The following is an 8,557-nucleotide window of genomic DNA, read 5'->3' as shown; positions in this document are numbered from 1 at the left end:
CTGAATTTAGAGGAACATCATCTATCATGGGAGCATCTGCTAATTGATCTGTGATGGCTTGTCCTTTTATTGCTTTTCTGTCCACATACTCGATGTCGAATTCACTCAGGATCATTACCCATTTGGCTAGTCGCCCAGTAAGTGTGGCTTTATTGAGAAGGTATTTCAATGGGTCTATCCTTGCAACTAACTTAGTCTTATGAGTGAGCATGTAATGTCATAATTTCTGCGAAGCAAACACCACGGCGAGACATGCATGCTCGATTGGTGTGTAGTTTAGCTCATATCCCACCAGTGTGTGACTGATATAGTATACTGCTTTTTCCTTGCCCTCGGCAATTTGTTGTGCTAAGAGTGCCCCCAGTGCTGTTGGAGTAGCTGATATGTATAGTAACAGTGGTTGATCTGGAACTGGTGGCATCAGAACTGGCGAATTTAGAAGATAATCTTTGAGCGTCTGGAAAGCCTATTGGCAGTTATCATCCCATTTGAATTTGATGTTTTTATGTAGCAGGTGCTGAAAAGGATTACACTTGTCTGCCAATTGTGCTATGAATCTTCAGATGGACTGGAGTCTACCTTGTAAGGATCGAAGTTGACTGATATTTCTTGGTGGTTGCATTTCCAAGATGGCCTTGACTTTTGCTGGATCAGCTTCAATTCCTCTTTTGGACACAATGAATCCTAGGAGCTTCCTGGAGGTTACTCCAAAGACACATTTCTTGGGGTTTAATCTTACTTTGTATTTTTCCAACCGATCAGAGACGACTGAATGTATGTCCAAGTGTGTATTTCTGTCTATTGATTTGCCCAAGAGGTCATCAACATAATCTTCCACAGTTACATGCATGAGATCATGAAAGATAGTAGTCATGGATCTTTGATATGTAGCACCTGCATTCTTTAGCCCGAAAGGCATGACATTCCAGCAGAAAGTTCCCCACGGACAAGTAAATGTTGTTTTATGTTGATCCTCGGGTGCGATCCTTATTTGATTATAACCAGAGAACCCATCCATCAGTGATAACATTTCATGACCTGCTGTGAGATCAACAATCAAGTCAATATTTGGTAATGGGAAGTCATCCTTTGGACAAGCTTTGTTGATGTCTCTGAAATCTGTGCAAATTCTGATGCTGCGATCCGGTTTACTAATAGGTACCAAGTTGGAGATCCATTCAGGATAATCAATTGGGCGTATGAATCCGACATCGAGTAATTTCTCAAGTTCTGCTTTGACTAGTAATGCCACTTGTGGATGCATTTTTCTTAGTTTCTGTTTTACTGGTTTTGCCCCCGGTTTGACTGTCAAATGATGCATTACCAAATCCGGATCTAATCCAGGCATATCAACGTATGACTAGGCGAAGTTGATTTGTCGTTCTTTGAAGAAACTTATGAATTTTGACCTTTCAGACTCTGTCAGTGATTGAGCTAGGAATATGTTGTGTGGAACCTTTTCTGTACCAATGTTTGTTTTGATAGTATCCTCTACCAACATGAATGACTTTTCCTCATATGATGTTGGGAGAATGTCGAGCCTTCCATCTTCGGGTGCCTCGGAGAGGTTTTCACCCTCAGATACGTCCTTTCTTTTTACTTTTTTGGGCTCAGATAGCGCCACAATGTGGTTTTCGCCATAAGACCCTTGATTTGTTCTTATTTTCACATTTTTGCGACTAGAAGGTCCGACACCCTCAAAATATGCCATGCTATTGAGTTCTATGGTGTATCCCGCTTTATGGTCTCCAGGGGGAAGATCATCTCTTATGCCCAGATAGTCAATAAAAGCTTCATCGTTTTGGAATGTATCAAACTGTGCAGGTCCTTCATGATCCCAGTCAATGAGTTGGTGGTGAACAAGGGGAAGGTTGTTAATGTCTTCGAAGTTAGCGGGGCTAAGAGTGAAGATGTGGTTATATTCAGGTATGTCAAGGTAATTATCGAGGTCATCGATGGCACTCTCCTCATCAGTCTCGATCGCAAGCGAATCCAAATTATCATCACTAGTAGCGCATTCTGGGACAGGTGTTCTCATCCTATGTGATTTCAACCTAGAACCTTGAGACAAGGACTGTGTGGAATCCTCATGGGTTGTTTCTTGACCAACTCTGAACTTGTTATAAAATTCCTCTTCTTCTGTGGGTTCATCTGGCTCTCTGAATGTCTCGGTGAGCTCGTAGTCACTGGAAGACTTATCGGAACCCCATTCCCATTCGTTGGAATCTGTGGAATAGTGATCCTCTTGTTGCATTTTGGCAGCTTTGATTTGTAAGGCTTCTTCTGTCCTTTTGGTGTGGACCTTGGAATTTAAGAAACCAAGTCCTTTCGAGCATTCCTTCTTGAGAGTCAATTCAAGTTGTAAAGGTTCAATGATACCTTCCTTTCATAACCCCAAAGGGCTTTTTCCATCATACCTGAATTTTTGTAGAATTTTGAAGCCTTTGCCATATTTCTCACATGGTAGATTGATGTGGTCTTGTGTTTCCTCTTCATGGTCCCTGAAAAGCATTTGGTATAAATCTTCCTCCTCTAGTTCACCCCATCTTTGAAAGGTAGTAGGGTCCCATTTGAGCATCATAATGGAGATTTGTTTGTTAGGATGTGGTCTCCCATATTCTTTTGGGGAACTCGTGACTTGTCTTAAGTACATGGTCTGATTGAAAGTATATTCCCCCATGCCTTTGTCCTGAAACTTGCCTTTAAGCTCACCTTGTTTTGATGTCGAAGGTTTTAATGACTCAGGATCAATGTATGCCGAAGAAAGAACAACCTCACGATTACTGGGAATGATGGTCTCAGTCTTTGATTTCAGGTTATTGTAGTATATGAATGGATTAGGATCACCGTTAACTGTAACTTTCATGCCATTATGAGGAAACTTAATGCATTGGTGATATGTAGATGGGACTGCCCTCATTTTATGAATCCAAGGACGTCCTAGCAATATGTTATAAGTGAGATTTAAATCTAGGACTTGACAAACCACATCCTTCGTAACTGGCCCAACTCTGAGAGGTAAGGTGTCTGTGCCCTTGGATGAACGCTCTTCGTCATCGTATGCTTTAATGGTGATTTTGTTTGTAGAATTCACAGCTTTATCAGAATATCCCAATTGTGTGATAGTGCTTAATGTGCAAATGTTTAGACCTGCTCCTCCATCTATCAGGACTCTTTTTATTCGATGTTTGTGTATGAAGGCTTCAATGTGTAATGGTGCATTATGTGGCTGACTTACGGAGGCATCATCGGCTTCTGTGAAAGTAAGGGAGTGTGGAACGGAAAGGTATCCCACCATGGCTTGAAACTGGTCCACGTTCAGATCAGTAGGAATGGCAGTATCTCTCAAGGTTTTGTCAAGAATGGCTTTATGAGCAGGGGATATGCGTAGGAGCTCAAGGATGGAGATGAGCGCGGGTGTCTTCCCTAACTGTTCTACAAGGTCATACTCAGGTTTGGTTGATGAAGAAGCGGTGTTTTTGGTTGGAGCACCTTGCAAAGTGATTTTACCCCAATGGGTTGTAACATGACATTTAGAGGTAGGTTCGGAAGAAGATCCAACACCTTTTAGGACAATCTTGGGTCTCTAAGCAAGATTCTCAGGGGTTTTGTCTTTGATGATAATAGTAGAGACATAATTGTCCATCGAGATGTGATTGATGGTTGAATCATAGTTTTAAGATGCTCTGGTATAATTGGTTTGGTCATCTGTGGCTTTAGCTCTTCCCTTGTCATGTTTTGGGAATGGTTCCTTAAACATTTCATGTTCTTGATTAGATGAATGTCCCTCAATCTCAATGTCACCTCTATCAATGAGATCTTGTATGATGTTCTTTAGTCGATGACAATTTCCTATCTTATGACCTTTGCTCTTATGAAATTCACAATACTCATCATCATTCCACCAATTTGGTTTGACCTTTGGTTCATATGGAGGAAAATTTGGAACTGTGATTACCTTGTTTGCCACTAGCTTCTTGAAGACTGACTCAAGTGGTTCTCCCAATGGAGTGTACTTCCTTCGTGATCTTGAAGTTGTTTGAGTATTCACTTGATTGTTTGTAGAACTTGATCCCAAAAAGATGACTTTGGGTCGCACTGTGTTGGCATCGACAACACCATCATTGACTATGTTATTGTTTTTATTCCAGAATCTTGGCTTGTCTTTTCCTTTATAATCATCTTTGTTTTCCTTAAATATCTTAATGACTCCTTGTTCAAGTAGGACCTTCTTTGTTGCTAAGCTTTTTCAAATAACATCCTTGAAGGTGGACAAACAAGCTTTCCTTAGATCATAGCCAATGTCTTTGTTAACATTCTGGGTGAACATTTCTACCATTTGTTTTTGTGGAATTTCACAAGAGCATCTGCTGGCTAAATTCCTCCATCTTTGTAAAAATGATGCAAAAGATTCTCCCTCTTTTTGCTTGGTGTTGCACAAAGTAGTGACTGATATGTCTACCTCTATGTTGTAGGAGAAATGTTGAATAAATGCCTCTGCTAAGTCACCCCATGACTTAATTCCAGGTGGAAGTTGGGAGAACCATTCCATAGCTTGATCACCTAAGCTTTGTGGGAATAATCTCATCAAATATGTCTCTTCTGCGGCTACCTCAATGCAAGCTGTGAAAATTTGTCTTATGTGTGCCTTAGGATCCCCTTTTCCTCTATACTTATCAAATTTAGGCGTCACAAAATGTGTAGGAAAAGGAGGCATTGGAATGCTTTTGTCAAATGGATAAGGACATATGTCTCTCATTGTGTATGTTGGCTTTGGTGTATTTATGTCCTCCATTTTCTTTTGTAAGTCCCTGATTTGTTGCTCCAAATTACTCTTAGGTGGAAATCGACTTCTTGGACCATATCCTATGTTTGAGGTACCCATTGGAGGAGGAGCATGTTGCATATATGGATGATATTTATCATACACATGTTCATATGGAGGAGGTCTGTAATGATGTTGTGTATATGGACCACTTGGTATAGATTCATGTTGAGGAACACCATATCTATTTTGTGCATGTATACCATACTCTATAGGCATGTCATGTTCTATTGTATTGCCCCCAAATTTGACACGGGGTTTCCTTGTGTCCAAATTTTGAGCATGCCTTTGAATATCCCATTGCTTTGGTGGTTGATCCTTAGCATTGATATGTGATTGAGCATATTTTTCTACATAAGATTTCCATAATGGTCTGCGAAGGTGAGTATCATATGCTTGACCATGTGTATGTGGGACCTCTGGTTTTTGAAGCAAAGCTGATGGTGATTCACGTACCATATATGGTCCTCTATTTCCTCCACTATTAGGTCTCCTTTGATCCATGTTGGAGTGAGGTTGTTGCAAAGGTTGATTTTCCATTATTTGAGACTTGTTAAAATCATAAGGTATCTTGGCTCTACTTTGTGCCATCATTTGTAAAAAGTATTGTCTATCCCTCCTCATTATTTCCTCAACCAATCGATTGAAATGGGGATTCATAATGGATTCTTCCACATCTGCTGAATGTACTGAAAAGTTGTCCATATTGTCATTATCTATAGCATTGTTGTTTATAGTGTCCATGTTCTCAACATTTGGAATATTTCTATAGGCATCCATGTCAGGTAATGTAGTATGATCAAAATTGAAAAAGATATCATTGTCATACTCATAAGAACTCATGTTTGCGGACTCTTGAGCCTCTTTCGTTTCTCTCCTAGATTTTTGAAGACGGGTTTCAACCATGAACTAGGTATTGACCAAGATGTGTGAGACTAGATGAAAAATGGAAAGCGTATGGAAGACCAAGAGTTGGATGAAATGTAAATGAATCTGAGGTGTACTTGCAATGTCCAAAGTGTAAAACCAAGTATGTATGTAGTAGAGTAGGTGTGACTTCCAAAGAGAGGATAGTTTCTCTTGATGAGGTAAGTTGACCTTGACTCTAAGTAAGACCAAATGAGACCCAAAGGTAAGAAACCTTGATGAGGGACCACTTAGCAAAGTGTTGTTGTATGTAGTGTGTTGACAAAGTATGATGAGGACAAGCAAGTGACCTTTTGACTCAAGTTTAGACAAGTGTGACTGTAAAGTGAGATGTGAAGCAATGATGGATTTTGTGAGACCCAAGGACAGGTTGAATGCTAGATGAAACCCTGGAGAAATGACCTAGGAAGCTCAAGAATTCTGAAACTGACTGTGTTTGTTTGCTGGACTGTAACAGTTTTTCAATTCTGGACACAGACACGCCTGTATACTTCACAGACACAGTTTCCCGACACAGATGCTGCTCTGTTTAACACAGACGCGCTTCTGAGATTTTTTTGCAAAGTGTAATGTTGATTTTCGTGGACACAGATGCGGCTAGACAACACAGACGCTATTATGTCCGACACAGACGCATTTCTGTAAAATTTGTGCAATTTTTTCCAATTTGTGAAGTTGTTTTGTTGTGACCAAATCTAACTGTTTGACTGTTTTTCGTGACAAGAGGACACAGTGTTGATGAGGACTCAATGTTTGCAAGTGTCTAGACTCAAAATGACTCCAAGAAAAGTGTGTTGTTTGATGTAAAAATGTTTTGCATACACTTAAAGACACAAAAGACACAATGTTTTGTTGTTTGGTCTTGAATGTTTTGAATGTTTAACATAAGTCAAGCACAATTCTTATGGCTGGCCAAGACAATAGTTGTTGATCCCACATGGGGTTTTACCCCTGAGGCTACGCTATTCAGAGCGGATACTTAGATGCTTGACCTCACTGGCTCCACCCTCGGCACTCACTTCTCGGGTCAGCCAAGCATCAGTCCCCACGAAAACTCCCCGTGGTGAACTTTGTATCTCTACTAAGAACCGTATGTGTGTGGGCCGCTACCAGAAGTCCAACCTCCTGCCCCAACAACTAGAAGGATTTGGGCTTCTAAAACAAAAAGGTGCTAGTAAGGGCATCCGCTCATGTGGCCATACATGCGGCACTTTCAGCTCTATAAATACAGAAGGCTCCCAGCCGGTAGGGGTTACGCCCTACAACTGATCAAATAAATTTGATCAAACGGGTTTATGGGGAGACATAGTGTTGGTATGAACTAATCAGCACACGTTATTCATAGTTTTCACCATGAATACATTTGTTTATAGTGGTTCGGAAGAGGTGGGTTTTCCTCACTACCACTTGGGTCGTTCTCTTCTCACTAGTAGTCCTAATGACCACACAGGAAGACAAGCCCTCTAAAGATTAAACAAAAAAGAGCCTATTGCTCAAGACATAAAAGACAATGATTCAATTTTAGTGCACCAATGGAAGTGTTTGCTAGTCTATGAAAACAAGGCACACAATAAAAATCCAAAAACCCTTGCCAAGGACCTGCAACAAAGAGTTGTTAGTAGTTTGGATTGTTTCAAATAATCATCCCTTCCTGCAAGCACACAAGTTAGGTAAATTTTAGATCCAAAAGACTTTGTGAAATAGGGGCCTTCAACCAAACGATTTTGCTTTCAAGACAAGCTGCACCAATTTTGTTAGCTAGATCTGAAAATGTTAGCTCAAAATAAACCAGATCTGAAACCCTAAATGCAAAATCCGAAAAACTGAAACAATGAAAACCAAAAATTTCGAAATTGATGAACAGAGACGCGGTTACCCTCAACACAGACGCAGTTCTATGAGACACAGACGCGGTTACAAAACACAGACGCGTCTCCTGGACACAGACACAGCTAAAACCAGCGAAGATGCGACTTTACAACACAGACGTGCTTTCCTGAAACTTGCAAAATAAAATATTGCCAATAACACAGATGTGATTCCAGAGGTCGCAGACGCGCCAGAAAATAAAAAACGCAATCCGAAAGTGCGCAGACGCGAAAATATCAAAATGTTGCCGAAAACGTCAGATTTGTAGCTTCAAAATACAAAATCTGCAACAAGATGTTAAATGCAAAAAGGGACAAGAGTCCCACCGGGCGTGCCAAAATGTATATGGTGAAAATGGATAACAACAATAACGATATTGAAAGGCTAAATGAATTCAACCACAAAACCCTAGCCTAACAACAACAAAGATCCACCATAACATATGAAGATTACCTAAGACAATGCAAATCACATGAAATCACAAAGATTATACCATCACATGTCCAATAGGGTTTGGATCTCCATTCTTCCTATCTCCATTGATCTTGCTTGATATATTTGCTCTCAGATTTTATGTGCACAAGAGCTCAACAAAGAATGGAATGTGGTTGCAAGTAGGATCCTAGTGTAGTCAATTGATCAAGTCATTAGCATGAATGATTAGGGTTTGATAATGAAGGAAGCATCTCCTTATATAGAAGACACTATATGAAATGGAGGGATAAGATTGAGAGGTGTAAAAGGAGGTCGGCTATGATTAGAGGGTAGGTAAAAGAAATAATAAAATAATGAAAGGGGTAGGTAGTGTATGAATTAAGAGATGAATGACATGTGTCATGGGTAGAAAAGGTTAATGAATTAATTAAATTAATAAAGATTTATTTAATTAATAGAAGAAGTGGGATCAATTAAATAAATAAGATGTTTATTTAATTT

Source organism: Cryptomeria japonica, chromosome 1 (assembly GCF_030272615.1).
Source record: "Cryptomeria japonica chromosome 1, Sugi_1.0, whole genome shotgun sequence".
In the NCBI taxonomy this organism is placed as follows: Eukaryota; Viridiplantae; Streptophyta; class Pinopsida; order Cupressales; family Cupressaceae; genus Cryptomeria; species Cryptomeria japonica.
The sequence above is the reverse complement of the archived record's forward strand: the minus strand, read 5'-3'. Positions refer to the sequence as shown.